Source organism: Sorex araneus, chromosome 2 (genome assembly GCF_027595985.1).
Source record: "Sorex araneus isolate mSorAra2 chromosome 2, mSorAra2.pri, whole genome shotgun sequence".
Classification (NCBI taxonomy): domain Eukaryota; kingdom Metazoa; phylum Chordata; class Mammalia; order Eulipotyphla; family Soricidae; genus Sorex; species Sorex araneus.
The window spans coordinates 141,987,673-142,003,573 of NC_073303.1; positions in this window are offsets into that span (position 1 = coordinate 141,987,673).

Here is a 15,901-nt window from a genome sequence, read left to right on the forward strand (position 1 = left end):
CTACTCCTTGCTTTCCATTTTTGCTGCATTTTTATTTAAACTTCCTTTTCAACACTCAATCCAAATGACTCAGTGTACTCCTCCTGGACATTCTCTCTGCCCCTTTGAGTAAAAAAATGAAACCCTTTGATCCTTTTCTGCTTTTCTTCTTTTTTTCCTCAAATCTTCAGGACACTTGAGTCAAATGTCAATTTTAAGGAAAGGTTCTACTTTTAAAATAAAATGAACAAAGCATCCAGTGAGAAATGGATGGTAAGCCTGGTGACAAACGAGATAAAATGCACTGGGGGGCCTTAAGGAAGGAGTGAATTTCTATCTCATCGATCACTGCTGATTAGCTGCAGTGTGAGAGAGGCAGAGACAGAGACAGAGAGAGATCAGAAATAATAAATGGGTTCAGGAGAGGGACTGGGCTTTGCAGCCTGGTTTTGGGCCTCATCAATCACCTCTGTTGCCTTCATATGGCTGGCTGATAGGTGCTTTGTCACTCCCACCTCAGTCCTGTAGGGCTCAGTCCTGTAGCCCACTGTAGAATCTGTAACTCTGTTGAGGCATTATTTTGTCTACAGTCCCTTTGGCAGCTATAGCGTTTTCATGCCTTACACAGCATGTCTGAGGTTGGTATCTTGCTTTTTGATGTTCTGATTCCAGTTTATCTTAGAGAAGTGTGTCTACATAATTTCAATGCATTCTCTCATTGTGGCCATCCCAGTTCCTCCTTGGGGCAAATGTTGACAGCATGCTTCTCATGTTCATTGTGTTGTGCCAGCACAAATGATAGGTGACATTATATCAAACATTTACAGAAGGTGGAGTAAGGGTTGGGAAGGTCCATAAAATTGTTGAAACCATCCAAGTGTGAAATGGAAAGATGAAGAAAGTGTTTTCCTAAAGACATTTATATCTGTCATATATTCCAGGTTTCACTCTTAATATGTCTCCTGTTCAATCCTTTCCTCTCACTTTTTCTGTTTATGCTGTATTTCTCTGGAAATAAAAAATACATCTGGAGAGGCACAGTTGTTAGGTATCTTTGTATATTATAATATCTTTGGTAGCAAACTTGTCTTACTGACAATGTTCATTCTCCAGGGTGCTTAAGAGCACAGAATTTAGACACACATATGTGAATGTTTTCCAAGTTGTACAATTTGTACAGATATATATATATATATGTGTGTATGTATGCATATAGAGAGATGCATTTCCTTCTATAATCTTTTAGCATACCTGTGTGAATTTGGTATTATAGTTCTATATACATATATGACAAGTGACCTAGGACATTTTCTAAAGAGACACAACCGACTCCATCAGAGCCTAGCTTATATACTTTCCCTGACATTATACACAATTGTCTTCTATACTCTTTATCTCTGCAAGCATTGCATACCAACTACATTAAGACTTCAATAAATTTTTTGAAAAATACACATAGGGTCGAGGTCTGCTGGATTCAACTTGAGAAACTATATTTAATTCTCAGTCTCTTTCTAATTCAGGCAGTTATAAGATTGGTCTATTAAATAATAAGGTTAAACCTAAATAAGTTAGCTAGAATAATGATCTGTAAATTTCCAGGTTATTATTCTAATAAAGCTCTTGTTTATATTATGTGATGCTTTATTTGTGGAGGATGTGAGTGCTCTGAGTGCTCATTAAAATCACATAGGAAATTCATACTGATTATATAAAATTCACCTTGATTCTTGACTAGAAATGTAATCACCAGATTGAACACTCAGTATATTCAAGACTTGGTTTTGGACCACTTTTATTTCCTCATTATAAGATCATTAGTGACAGAATTCAGAGAGTTATAGATTTTATGTCTTGGATTAATAACTCATTAGTTGTATATTTTTATTTTGTTTTGAACACAATTGGGTGTGCTCAAGGCTTAATCCTTGCCTTGCACTCCTGGGAGTGCTTGGGAGACCATATGGGATGCCCAGGATCAAAACCAAGTTGGCTACATTCAGGGCAAGTGCCATTCCCCCTATGCTATCTCTCTGGCCCTACATGTTATATATTCTTGAGTCAGTTGTTATCTCTAATAATCTAATATCTCTAATTAACAGCTGTTAAACGGAACTAGTTATATCTATTTCTCGATGCTCTCTTGAGAAAACGAAATATTGCTATGTAGTATCTCTTACATACTTAGCAAAAAACATATACAAAGGATTAAAGACCATTTCCTTCTTTAAAATATCTTTTATCATGAACATTTTTTGTTTTGAAGGGACATGCCTGGCAATACTCAAGGCTCACTCCTAACTATATGCTCAGGGATCATTTCTGGTATAGCTAAGGCATATGTGTAGGTATTAAACCTGGGTTGTTTGCATATAAAGCAATTGCCTTACCAACTGTTAGCACTCTAACCCTAATCATAAAAATTTCAATAATGTGTAATTGATTCTTTAAGTCAGTGTCAACGAGAAATATGGAATTGTCAATTGTCTTTTATAAAAGGATAGAATGAATCTATGAAATAAACAGATATGTGTTCAGTATGATAGTCAATCAGGTAGGGCACTAGTCTGGCAAGCCGCTGACTTATATTTGATCCCCGGCACTGCAGGTTTTTCTATCAAAATAGAATAGTATGCAGGAAAATTTGAGAAAGTGTATGTAGAGAGTATTGATTTTGAGAATGAAAAGAATACATTTGCTATTTATTGCACATATTTGTGCTTTTAGAGCTAGTCTATTTTGTAATGGAAATCTATTTTATTTTGCTTTTGTAATTTGGAGGCCACAGCTTGCATTGCTTAGAAGCTACTCTGAGCTCCAAGCTTGGGAGTTGCTTCCAGAATTCATCATGGAGGACATGGTACGGGTCCTCTGAGCCCTGCCAGGAGCAATTACTGAGCACGGCTGGGTGTGGCCCCAAAGCAAAACAAACCAAACACAGGTCCACTTTCTGGGGGGCACTGAGTGCCCTTTTTCTTTCTTTTCTTTTTTTTTTTTTTGCTTTTTGGGTCACACCCAGCGATGCACAGGGGTTACTCCTGGCTTTTCACTCAGGAATTACTCCTGGCAGTGCTTGGGGGACCATATGGGATGCCGGGATCGAAGCTGGGTCGGCCGCGTCCAAGGCAAACGCCCTACACGCTGTGCTATCGCTCCGGCCCCCTTTTTCTAAGATACAAATGAGGACCTAGATACAGTAAGTGAGCTATATCTTCAGTAGCAAGTGAAAAATTCTTAAAGCAAGGGCCATTAATTTATATGCATGGATAGAAGGCTGCATGTGGAAACCACCATGGCTATACTTGAATAATCACTGTCACTGTCACTGTCATCCCATTGCTCATCGATTTGTTCGAGCGGGCACCAGTAACTTCTCTCATTGTGAGACTTATTTTTACTGTTTTTGGCATATCCAATAAGCCACGGGTAGCTTGCCAGGCTCTGCCGTTCGGATGCAATACTCTCGGTAACTTGCTAGACTCTCCGAGAGGGGTGGAGGAATCAAACAAGGGTCAGCCGAGTGAAAGGCGAACGCCCTACCGCTGTGCTATCGCTCCAGCCCAGACTTGAATAATATGCTTGAATAATATTATGCTTGAATAAGCATTCCAAATTGGCAATGACCTAAACTGTGTCTTTCTGTGGTCATTTTAAAAGATGTTTGACTACTTCAATTCCTTTAACTATCTTATTGAATTGATGGAAAGATAATTTCTCTATATTCTACTTCTGTTCAATCAATTCAAATCAAGCTATACAGATAAATATATCCTTTGCTCACATATTTCATAGAGGTATAATCCCACTTTAAATTACATACATGTAAATTGATGGTGAAATTTGTTTTTATTCAATAAGATTCTATCACAAAGGGAATGTTTATAAAATATCTATAGACACAACTACTTTTCAATACGTGTGTCTATTTAGATATGCAGGTTCAGTGTTATGCAAGTTATTCAATGTTATTCAGTGTTAATGCAAGAAATGCTTGTATTACATGAGGCTGGTGCAATAGCACAGCGGGTAGAGTGTTTGTCTTGCACATGGTTGACCCAGGTTTGATTCCCAGCATCCCATATGGTCCCCTGAGCATCGCCGGGAGTAATTCCTGAGTGCAGAGCCAGGAGTAACCCCTGTGCATCTCCAGGTGTGAACCAAAAAGCAAAAAAAAAAAAAAAAAAGAAATGCTTGAATTATTAAACTCTATCAGTAAAGAATAATTGCTGCACATTTTTTGTAGCAATAACTCCTGGTTATGTTGAATTTTCAAATGAGTATAAATTACCACATGTGTGTATATAATATAATTATTAATTTAAATCCTCATATTAATGTTTCCTATATGACTTTTATTCTTTCAGTTGCAGGGTCAAGCCTAGGTATATGAGTTGGGCAGAGAGATGCCTTCACGGGTTTAAGCTGGTAAAGAGGAGCCTGTCCATGTGTGAAGTCGCTTTGCCTCACAGTGTTCCAGGGTAGAATTTTGTGTAAGTCAATAGAAAATGATGTAGCTTGAGAACACAGTTTCTTTTTCCACTTAATTTACTCATAGAGTATTCCTGAGGCATCCTATCAAGGGGTATAGGAAAATAAAATCCTTAAATATGGGCCCATGTGGTAACTAAGAGAAGGCAACACAGTAAAGTTACACCACCTATGTATATGAGGAATGTCAGACCAAGTCATATTTGAATTAACTTTTACCATTCTAATTAATTCAGTCAAAATTTGGAAAACAGTTCAGGGCTTCAACTTCCAATAGATGCTAAAAGAGAATGATAAAAATATTACAGGCAATCTGTAATTTGTTTAGATTATATATACATATATATTATATATGTATATATATATATATATATACTTTTCAGGAACCTGGAAAGAAATATTCAAAAAAGGTAAATGTTTTTTTCTTCTTACATCTGTTCTCATGCATGAATAGGTACATATTTATCTGTATGTATAGGTACATATGAATATTCAAATTCATGTTTTGTGTTTATTTGGGTGTTAGTATTCAGAGACAACCAGGATATACTTTTTAAAATTTTATACAATATTTTTTAATTTTGGCACAATAATCAAGTGTTATTTTTAAAAATCTTGTTCTTTTAAAGGTTTCCTTTTAAACACATCCTTGAATCATATATTTAAGTGTTTGAACATAAACTATCAAAGGGCTAATTGCCCCTACCTTTCAGAGTTGTTATATAGTTAGAAATGCATATTATTATGTAACAAGATACTTGCTAGATGTGTCACGTATACTACCATCATTTATTTTCACCCAATCATCATAATCATCATTGTCATCATCATTATCACAAAATGAAGCCGCGGGAAATCTCTGCCTGTCACCTACTGTTTTTTGTTTTATTTTTCATTTTTGCATCAATTATAGGGAAGTAAGTTCAACTGAAACGCAACCCTACTTAGACAATGTGTAAAGCAGGGGACACCTTTACGAGATAAAAAAGAAAGAGTGAACTAGCTGTCACATGATAGCCATCCTGATTCAGCTGTACTCTTAGGACTACATGGTTTTCTCTGTCATCTGTTAACGAAAACAATGTCAGTCCTTCTTTGCTTTGTGTAATATTACTCTAAACAATTCTCTTTATTTCTCGTTCCTCTCTTAAATTGCCTTTGAGGTTTTCCCACATTTCCTCTTTCCCAACATGTAACCTTTCTCTTTAAAGTTTTCTGCTCTACATGCATATCAAACACATTTACCTCTAGTCAATTAAGATGTTTTGAAATTGTGTAGAGGGCTATTTTGTGGCTTGCTATTATTTTTCTTGACACCAACTTGGCAATTATATTTGTTTGAAAAAATGTAGTATAATTTGCCTTTCTAATTTTTAAACTGAGCTTGCCTGGTTATGCGGGGATCAGGTTTTCAAATGGCTGATGCCAGGAAGCTTAGGCTGCACACAGAGCTCTGCGCAAGGCAAGGACATACTTCATTAGACTCGTATTCCACGAAGACACTTTCGCTTCTTAACGCCTGTGATTTTAATTAAAACCTGGAAAGTAAAGAATCCTCTGGTTGTATTAATGCTTTCATTTCCATTAGGATGGTGGAGTTTATAAACACTATCTGGGTTTATAAATTAGTCCTCATGTGAATAATAAGTGCACAATGTTGAATAGAAAGCAAAACTCTGCTGGCCCATCTGTTCTTTTCCCCATTTTTTTCCCTTTCATTGTTGATTTCCTTTTGGGGAACTCTAGTAAGAGTGACCCTTGATTTCCTTTATTATCTCTTTAAGTTTCTGTCACCCATATATTTTAACTCTGTTATTAGACTATAATACACCTGCTTTTTACTTTGTGTTGATAGAGGGGACATCAGAGATTCATTTGATATGCATAAAATAAAACTATGTAAACATTTACTGTTATGTTTGCTTGTGATATAGGAAGTTTTATTATGTAAATGTGTATGACTTACACATTGATACGGAAAAATGTTTTATTTCTTAGAATATTTGAGATTTGTGCTCAGTGTCTGATTAATGCATTATCATGTCCTATATGATAGAAAGTTCTGTAAGATAGAATTACTATAAAAATACAATTGTAACAAATATTGTGACACAGTCCATGGAATTAGCATTATACAAAATGAATTTTGCTTTTAGAAATAGGTAGTCAATATTTATGATCTCAATGAAAAGTTTTAATTAGAGGAAATGACATTACTATATCACTGTCATTCCATTGTTCCTCAATTGACTCGAGAGAACACCAGTAACTTCTCTATTACACTCAGCCCTGAGATTTTTAACACGCTCTCCTTCCTCATCTTTTCCAATGATTGGAGGCTCTTTCAGGGTCAGGGGAATGAGACCTGTTGTTACTGTTTTTGGCATATCAAGTAAGCCAGAGCTTGCCAGGTTCTGCCATGCAGGTGGGATACTCTCGGTAGCTTGCTGGGCTCTCCGAGAGTTATGTATATTTATGTGACTGTATTTTGGATATGGATACGCCACGGTGAGCTTGCCAGGCTCTCCAAAGTGGGCAATAGACTCTCCGTAGCTTATCAGAATCTCCAAGAAGGAGAACTAGGTTATTAGAGGCCGTGGGGCAAGAGACTCTGCATCTCTCTCTTCTGGGAGCTTGGTTTTATAGTCTCTGGATGTTGGCCATTGATGGGATTACACAGTTTTCGGGGGCAATCTCTGGGTGTGACTGCCTAGCTACTGGAAAATGGGAGATCTGGGTGGAAGAGGCTCAGTCCTGATCCAAGCAGCCTTGGAGATCTCGGCCCTGGGTCCCGCACACCTGGGTTCCTCCGCTAATTCCCCTATGTGGAGAGGAAATGACATAAGAATCAAAATTAATTAGAAATGAGACATATATCAGTTCTATAGATAAATTGGTCTCTTAATTCCCTTTTGAATATAGGAAATTATAAGGAATAAATATAGACATATTTAAAGAAGCAAGTAATTTAAAAGAAGAATAAAACACTTGTACTATCCTCTATTGATGAGGTACTTTGGTATCTTTTTAACACATTTAGGAAAGATACTGCTTTTAGTGTTTGGAAGATGTCTTACTGAAGTTGTAGTTGCATTATGCAGATACTTAATGAGAATTTATTTTTAAGTAGACATTGCAAGTTTTTGTTGGGAATTTGTAACTGTCATCTTGAATGCAGCATAAAGAAAGACCCATTTGCAAGTGTCAGGACATCATGGTGTCTATGTGGAATAAGTGTAAGTCACCAGGAATGGACCTCTCCTCTGAATACGATCTTGAGTGTCCAGCTCTTTTCTCATAAGAAGTGAGTTAAGGTTCAGACTCCTTTTGTCTGTCTTGAAAATGTAGGAGGGCTACTGGCGCTGTTTGTATATGGCTGGCACAAACAGAAAGACAGAATGGAATGCTGCTAATAGACATGTCTGTGGTGAGATGTGCCAAAAGTGAACATGTTTCCTCATAACAAAATATGCATAACACAACAAACATATGGATGACAGTGCAATTTACAAGCTACAGATTACCATAATACAGAGTACCATATTATAATAGCCTATACCTGTATTAACTGAATCATTATGTGAGTCTTCAATTCCTCAAAGAATAAATATCTTAGAAGAACATAAAAATAACTCCTTCTGTTTCTGTTCATTCAACATGTTGCTACTATTTCCATTTAATTTATTTTCCAAGCAATTTCTCTTTCCTAAGTGTTAAAATTTGAAAAAATAACAATGAAATAATGCCTTCCATATTGGTATTTTATAGCTCCTTATCATCTATATTTTTTTCACATAAATGTTTCACTTATCAGAAATATTTGTGTATGTAAATGTGCATGCATGTGTTAATATTCTGGTATGAATACACTGGATTTATGTGAATTCTTCCTAGTCATCAAATTGTGAATTTTATTACCACATTGTTTCATCTGTTGTTTGAAAAAGCTTCTTTTGTGCCAGGGATATGGCTTCGTATAAGCAAACTTGTCGTTCATATGTGAAACCTCGAGTTCAATTTCTAGTACTATATCATAATACATAGTTCCCTGAGTATGGCTAGAAATGGCCCTAGAGCTCAGAGTTGCGAATATCTCATGAGTAAGGCCTAGAATGGGCCCCAAACTAAAACTCTGCTATATTTATATATTTTAGTTTTGTATATGAATTGACCTAGGGATTGTTTTTCTGGAATTCTTTCACCTGCTTACTCCCATGTTGGCAAGATGCAGTTTTCCTCATAATAGTATAAGATTTATCTCCAAGGGATAAATGTCATTTTGCCCTTATCCAGATGATATCAAACATGACCGCAAGATTATTGGTACTATAATTATTTGTCTCCAAAGAACTACTCGTCAATAGGATATCTCTTCACCTGGTTCAGCAAAGTTATAAAGAAAATGAAGTGAAAGCAAATTTCATATTCCTTCTGATTATTGCTATGTTAGTCACTGAGGCCATGCATCTGTTAGCTGCTTGGAGCTGCTAATGGTGTATCCCTGCTTTAAAACACGCATGCCCCGGTGAGCTTGGCAGGGTTTGGCCTGGCAGCCTGCTTTAGAATTAGACTCCTTGAAAACTAACAATAACAAAAAGCCCAAGGAGTCAGTGGCAGTCATAGGTAGGACCCTTCTACAAGGAGGAGAGAAACACAGATCCAGTTGTGTGTTATTCCTTATAGGCAAAGCAGTGCATAAAAAACAGAATCTACTGAGGGGCAACAAAGTAAAGGATGGGAAAAAATTAGAAGGCCCTCAGGGACAAATTTAGAACACAACACTTATATAAACATATCACTGGATCACTGTCATCCTGTCATTCATCGATTTACCAGAGCGGGTACCAGTAATGTCTAAATTACACTTAGCCCTGAGACTTTAGCAGCCTCTCCTTACTTGCCTTTCCCAACAACTGGAGGCTCTTTCAGGGTCAGGAGAGTGAGACCTATTGTTACTGTTTTTGGCATATAGAATACACCACGGGTAGCTTGCCAGTCTCTGCTGTGTGGGCGGGATACTCTCGGTAGCTTGTCAGGCTCTCTGAGAGGTATGTATATATCTTTTACTGTATTTGGGATATGAATACGCCATGGGGAGCTTTGAAGGCTCTCTCGTGCGGGCAATCGACTCGTGGTAGCTTGTCAGATTCTCCAAGAGGGAGAACAAGGCTATTAGATGTCTAAAAATATGTTTAAAAAAATAAAAATATAAGTTTACCGATCACATGATCACAGAAAACTCTGCAATAATAGTCGGCTGTCTGTTCTATTTGTCAGTTTGATAAGAACCTGAAAGTGTGGTCTGCCATAGTTCTTACATCCATGTAGATTTCACGTGATGAGCCAGCATGGAAAGCAAAGAGCACAGACGGCAGAGGTATTTGCATCTCCTATCTCTTGGGGCGCAGCAAAGAGAAGTTATTGAGATATCCTTCCAAGTGTTTTAAATAGACATGTCTGGTGGCAAAAAGAAAATAAATGGAGAAGCCAGTGAGACCCACACAGGGCGCCAAGTTTCCTGCTGCCTCCATTCCATGTGGGAGAGGCAAGCTGGAACTTCCATTGAGGGAAACGCATCTCAGTCAGGGGCAGGAGCTGTCAGAATTAGCAGAGAGGAGGAGGTGTTGTTCCCTGATTGCTTGCTGAGCCCTTTGGGATTCTGTGATACTGCTGAATCTGTTCTAGGTAGATTCAGGCAGTTTGAGAAGCTGACTTCCTAAGGATCCCATATTTAACAGTCAGATACATCTGGTGATTTCCCTTAAACAGTACCAATGAATCCCCATGATGGAACAGTTTGCTTCTTGTCACTCTCTCACCATGCAAGGGGCAGACAAAGCATGAATCCAGACTCATGCAGGATTGAACCTGCAGAGTTCAATCCTCCAGGAACTTTCTCTTCTGCACCCTGGAACAGTGCTCAGGACTGTTCAGCCACAGACCTTCATCCTTCCCCAACTCCACTCTTGTCTTTCTTCCTGTCTCACAGAGAAAGGGATCAGTGGAAGTTGTCTGGGTGGGCTTGTCTGGGTTTTCTTCTTACCATCTGAATGTGAGAAAAAAGCTAGACTACAATGTTTTTTCTTGCTACTCTGCCAAGTTTCATTGACTTGAAGCTTTTGAGGATTTACTTGTGGGGCCAGAGCCACTGTACAGTACAGCCACTTTACCTAATGGATATTAGGTAAGGCACTTGCCTTGGTCACTCACCTTGGTAGGGCACTTGCCTGGATGATCAATCTGGGACCCATCCTCGGCATCACATGTGGTCCTCTGAGCACATTAGGAGTGACCTGAGAGCACAGACCCAGGAGTGAGCCCTGAGCACTTCCAGGTGTGGCCCCAAAACTAAAACAAACAGACAAAAAATTACACTTAGGAGATATAGGCCAATGAAGCCTGGATGATATGATGATACTGAAAAGTGTAACAAATAAATAATGCTTGTGGTAATGTGTGTGTGTGTGTGTATAAAGTAAAAAAAAAGAAATGAACTTAGTCCCTGTATAATCAAAGGAACAAAAAAAGCCATTTAGAACTTCAGGCTCATTGATTGCGATACATTTCTGCATGCTACACTAAGCACAACCTTTTTGGGTGATAGAACATACATGGGCCTGCAAATTTAGGAAAAAGATTAATAAAAGACACAAAGTCCCTCTTTTCTTGTATTTCCCCTCCATCAGAGGCTAGTAAATTGCTTTCTGTTAAATTTATTATAAAGATTAAGACAATACAACTCCAGTTTTAAAGATCATAATGTCATGTCACTGTGTCACAGAGCCCTCCCTGATGCACATACCCAAATTCCACCTTTCTTTGTCCTCAGTTCCTAAAGAGAGAAACACAACATGGAGGGCAAAGGGTGCAAAAGTCATGATAAAGTGTAACTTTTCTAAAATCCCTTAACTTAGTTAGCCAGAGTTTTCTATCAGAAGGTTGTAGAGCTAGTGAATAATCAAGGAAAATAGAAATTTAAACTGAACTTTTCTACCTTACTTCCACAATGGCTAGAAAAGTAACTAAAATTACTAAAAAATAACATTTGTAGGTTATTTTTTTTTCTATGTAGAAACAAGGATTGTTATTTGAAACAATCTGGTTAGTCTGCACATCTAGGTTTTGAACAATTGAGTTGAGAATTCCCTTTTTGACGTCACACAAGAGTTAGAGCACTTTTGCTATGCCTTGCATTTCCATCACTTCTCTCGCTCCAGATTGAAGTTGAACAGAAATATGATTAGCGTTTCCCTCAAATCATTCTTGTCCTCAAGATAAGGTGCTGGGACTTTGACAACCGAGTTACTGGCAATAGTATCCAGAGAAAGTCAAAGCTGTGTGTGATCAGAGGTCTTCATCTCTGGTTTCTTCCTAACATTTGGCTTCTCTATTTTCTCATGTGAAACTAGTTTAATTTTAATCTCCTTTACCTTTGTTTTCACATTGTGAAGTAAGTAGAAAAAATACTAATTTCTTAGAATTTTTAGGAAAAAGAAGTGAGATTGTGTTAGTGGCTTAGTGTCTGTTTTAGTTTGGGTCCCTGAAGAGCAGGCACAATTTTACGAGGGGAGACACTTGTGAACAAAAAACGGAATGGGGAGAATTACTTGTACAGATTTCAGATTGCAGTTTTGGCAATCTGGCAAATGAAAATGAAAGTTTTGGCATGATGGCAGCAGACCATGGGGGTTTGGGTTGGGAGAGTGTAAGACTGCATTTCAATTCTGAGAAAGGTAATATACCACACATCTGCCTTCCAAGGAGACTTGAAATGGGTAGAAGTATCCATTGTATGGGAACAAACTGTGCCCTGACACTTTGTGTGAGCAAACATGGTTGAGACATGAGCTCAATACAAACACCAATGGATTCTCCAAATGCTGGGACTGGAGACCCCCAACCCACATGGCCTCACTGCAGCATATTCTTTGGAAGCAGATCTTCATGAATTGTTATATTTTCCTGCCCCATGACCTTCACCTCGAATAGAGTAAAACACTACAGGTATTTATTTATTCATTTGAACCACAGTGAGATCCACAATCACAAAGCATGATTTGGTTTGAGTTATCCAATGTTCCAGTACCCATCCCTTCACTAGTGTACCTTTCCCACCACCAATGTCCCCTGTTTCCCTCCCCCACCCCCCTCCGGCCTGCCTCTATGGCAGGCACTTTTCTTATATTTCTCTGTCTCTCTCTGTCTCTTTTTCTGTCTGTCTCTTTACTCCCCTTCCCCTCTCCTACTCTTCCTCCTCCTGCCCCCACTTTGGGTATTATGGTATGCAATGCAGATACTGTCAGGTTATTATGTATATACCTTGACCTACTTAACACTAGATATATATTATGAATTATTTTTTTCTATTTTGAGGTAAAGAAGTTACATTCCCACTGACACCATGTGAGTTGGCTACGATCACTTGCAAACTGAGTCAAATTTATACCTGTTTCTGCCAAACTTGTACTGTACCAGGCACAACAAACAACTAGTTGCTTTTAAACATCATGTACTGCATCTATTTTCTATTGTGATATAGTAAATCTTAATTGCATTAGAAACACACACACACACACACTCACACACACACATCTACCCCAACCATTTTGGATTTACTGGAGCCTCAAAACCTATGAAAAAGCCGTGTTTGTTCCTTTGGCTTCTGGAGCATAATATTGTACTGTGAGCTTTTAAGGAGTCCAGTTCCTGGGATCTGAGCCAAGTCAAAGTTTAAGGCTGCATCCCAGCTCCGAGGAAGGCCAGGCTACTCTTGGCTTCAGCATTTAGAGGAGCAGTATGAACAGTTATTTTTGTTTGTATGGAGAGGATTGAGGGTTTCTACTTAATCTCATAATATTTTGGGATATTGTTGCATCTAACTTTTGCTTAAATCTCCTCGTGATATACAAAATTATCTTAGGTAACTAAAATCACCTTTTTATGAACTCTAATATATTTATAGTGAACAGATTTTAATTTTCACTTTTGATCCAATAATAAGTACATATTTCCTTTAAGATAGCTGTTTTCACAGTTTTTAAATATGTGAAAAGAGCTTCCCAGATGCATTTTACCCCTCTTTTTGCAAGCAAAGATACAGGAAAGCCATTTTTCAGTCAGTAGGTGCTAGATTAGAGCAGCTACTTTCTGCTAATTGTCCTAGCAGACAGCCAGCTGCATTGCTGGTTCTTGAGCCAAAAGCACAAAGAAGGGTAGAATTTCTGAGTGTTGTCATGTTTAAATAATTACAATCTTTTTTTAAAAATAGAATTGAATATTTCTGAATTGGGGTATGAGATGTTCAATGTGCCATGCATGCACAAAGAAGCAAATACACATTGGCATTTTTGGCTCTGCAGTATAAATTAGGGAGAGGCTTGAGGGAAGTCTATGGAAAATGCACTCAGGCCTTTGGGTGGAGAATCACAGCGCCCCCTTGTGTTGGGATGGGACTTTCTCCGGTTACTTTGGTAAGGACTAAAGGACATGCCCTCTTAGCTTTTTTCTGGTGTGTAGTCAGTACTGATTAGGTACAGTAGGCTTCTAAAATCTCAGGGCTTGGACGAATAGAGATGTTACTGAGACTGCTTGAGAAATTAGACAATCAAAGGGGTGATGATGATGATGATGATGATGATGATGAGTCAGTACTGAAGACTTTATTTCTACAATGTACTCAGTGGTTCCCAAAACTGTTTAGAAGCTCTCCAAGATCACTGGCAAAGTAGCAAGATGCTTTCTTCTGAGCCTGTTAACTCTACCTTTGGAGTAGATCTTCTGAGAGAGCAAAATTGGCTTTTTTTACTCCATGTCTGTTCAAAAGCAACAACAACAAAAAACATTAAAAGTGTTCAGGGCAAAGGAGGGGACATACTGTTAACTGTTAACTAGGAAAGATATATCCAAACAAGAAATCACTAAAGTGTGGTGGCTGAGGTGATAATGCAGGTCGCAAAAGACGCAAAGAAATAATTGTTACTGGGAATTAGGTTATTCCTGAGGATCAACTAATTGTGTTTCTGAATTATTTTCTTCAGGTTTACTAGGGGAGGCCTTAGCCCTGTGACTGTATGATTATCAGCCATCGGTTGACCTTCTTGACTAAATGAATAGTGTTTAAGGATCTATGAGAGGACTCTATTTTTGGTTTGGTTTTTGGCTGTACCTACTGGTGCTCAGAGGTTAGTCCTGGACTATGAGTCAGTTTTTTTCTTTTCTGGTATTGTTCAGGGAACCGTGGAGTAGCAAGCATTCAATTGGGCTGTCCCTGTCATAGTAGTCCCTTCTCTAGCCTAGCTGCCCTCTCCACACCACTGTGGCAAGCTTCCAACCATGGACATTTATCCTGGCCCTTTTCTACTGTCCTTGGGTCTCTCTTTCTTTCCTTTGAACTAATTTGTAGCATATAAAGAAGAAATCAGGCGAGTTCAGGGTGGTATGGCCATAGACTGTAGCATATAAAGAGAGAGAGATAGTTGGGGCTGGAGTTATAGCACAGCGGGTAGGGCATTTGCCTTGCATGCGGCCAACCCAAGTTCGATTCCTAGGGTCCCATAAGGTTCCCCGAGCACTGCCAGGAGTGATTCCTGAGTGCAAAGCCAGGAGTAACCCCTGAGCATCACTGGGTGTGACCCAAAAAAGCAAAAAAAAAAAAGAGAGAGAGATAGTTAGGGGAAGAGAGGGAGGGAGAGGGGATAGTGGGGAGAGGACAGGGGAGAGAGCAGAGAGGGAAAGTGCCTGCTATAGAGGCAGGCTGGGGTTAGAGGTGTGGGAGGGAAACTGGGGACACTGGTGGTAGGAAATGCACACTGCTGAAGAGAAGAGTGATGGAACATTGTATGACTAAAACCCAACCATGGCCAATTTTGTATCTGTGTATCTCATGGTGTTTATGTGAAAAAATAAAAATAAAATAAAGAATGCAACCTGGATCTTTTGCAAGCAGGAAATATCATCAGGCTGTTGAGCTCTCTCTAGTCTTCGGTCGAAATCTAATAGCCCATAAGAGCATTGGGAAAACGCATCAGGGTTGCTTTGAGGCATAGCATTGCTTCAGGAGATCTGAAAATAGAACATTTAACCTGGAAGTAGGAGTGTGTGTCCATGACTTCTTACATCAACTGCTATGGAACATTTTTATTGAATGTGCTTGATGCATAGTCTACATCTTCTCTGATTCAGCCCTGTCACTCCTGTTTGCTTTTGAAGACAAACAGAATAGACTTAGGATTTTCTTTAACCACCTACATTTTCCCCAGCATAGTTAGTTCTTTTGTCACTTTTCATGTGAAAAGCCACATTAAAAATTGAATTAAAACCAGGGGATAATCTCAATGGCAACAAACATCAATCATAATACAACTAAAAATATTTCTATACTCTAGTCACGTGGCTGACTAAAGAACAATATTTAGGGATAATTAAACAGGTAGGG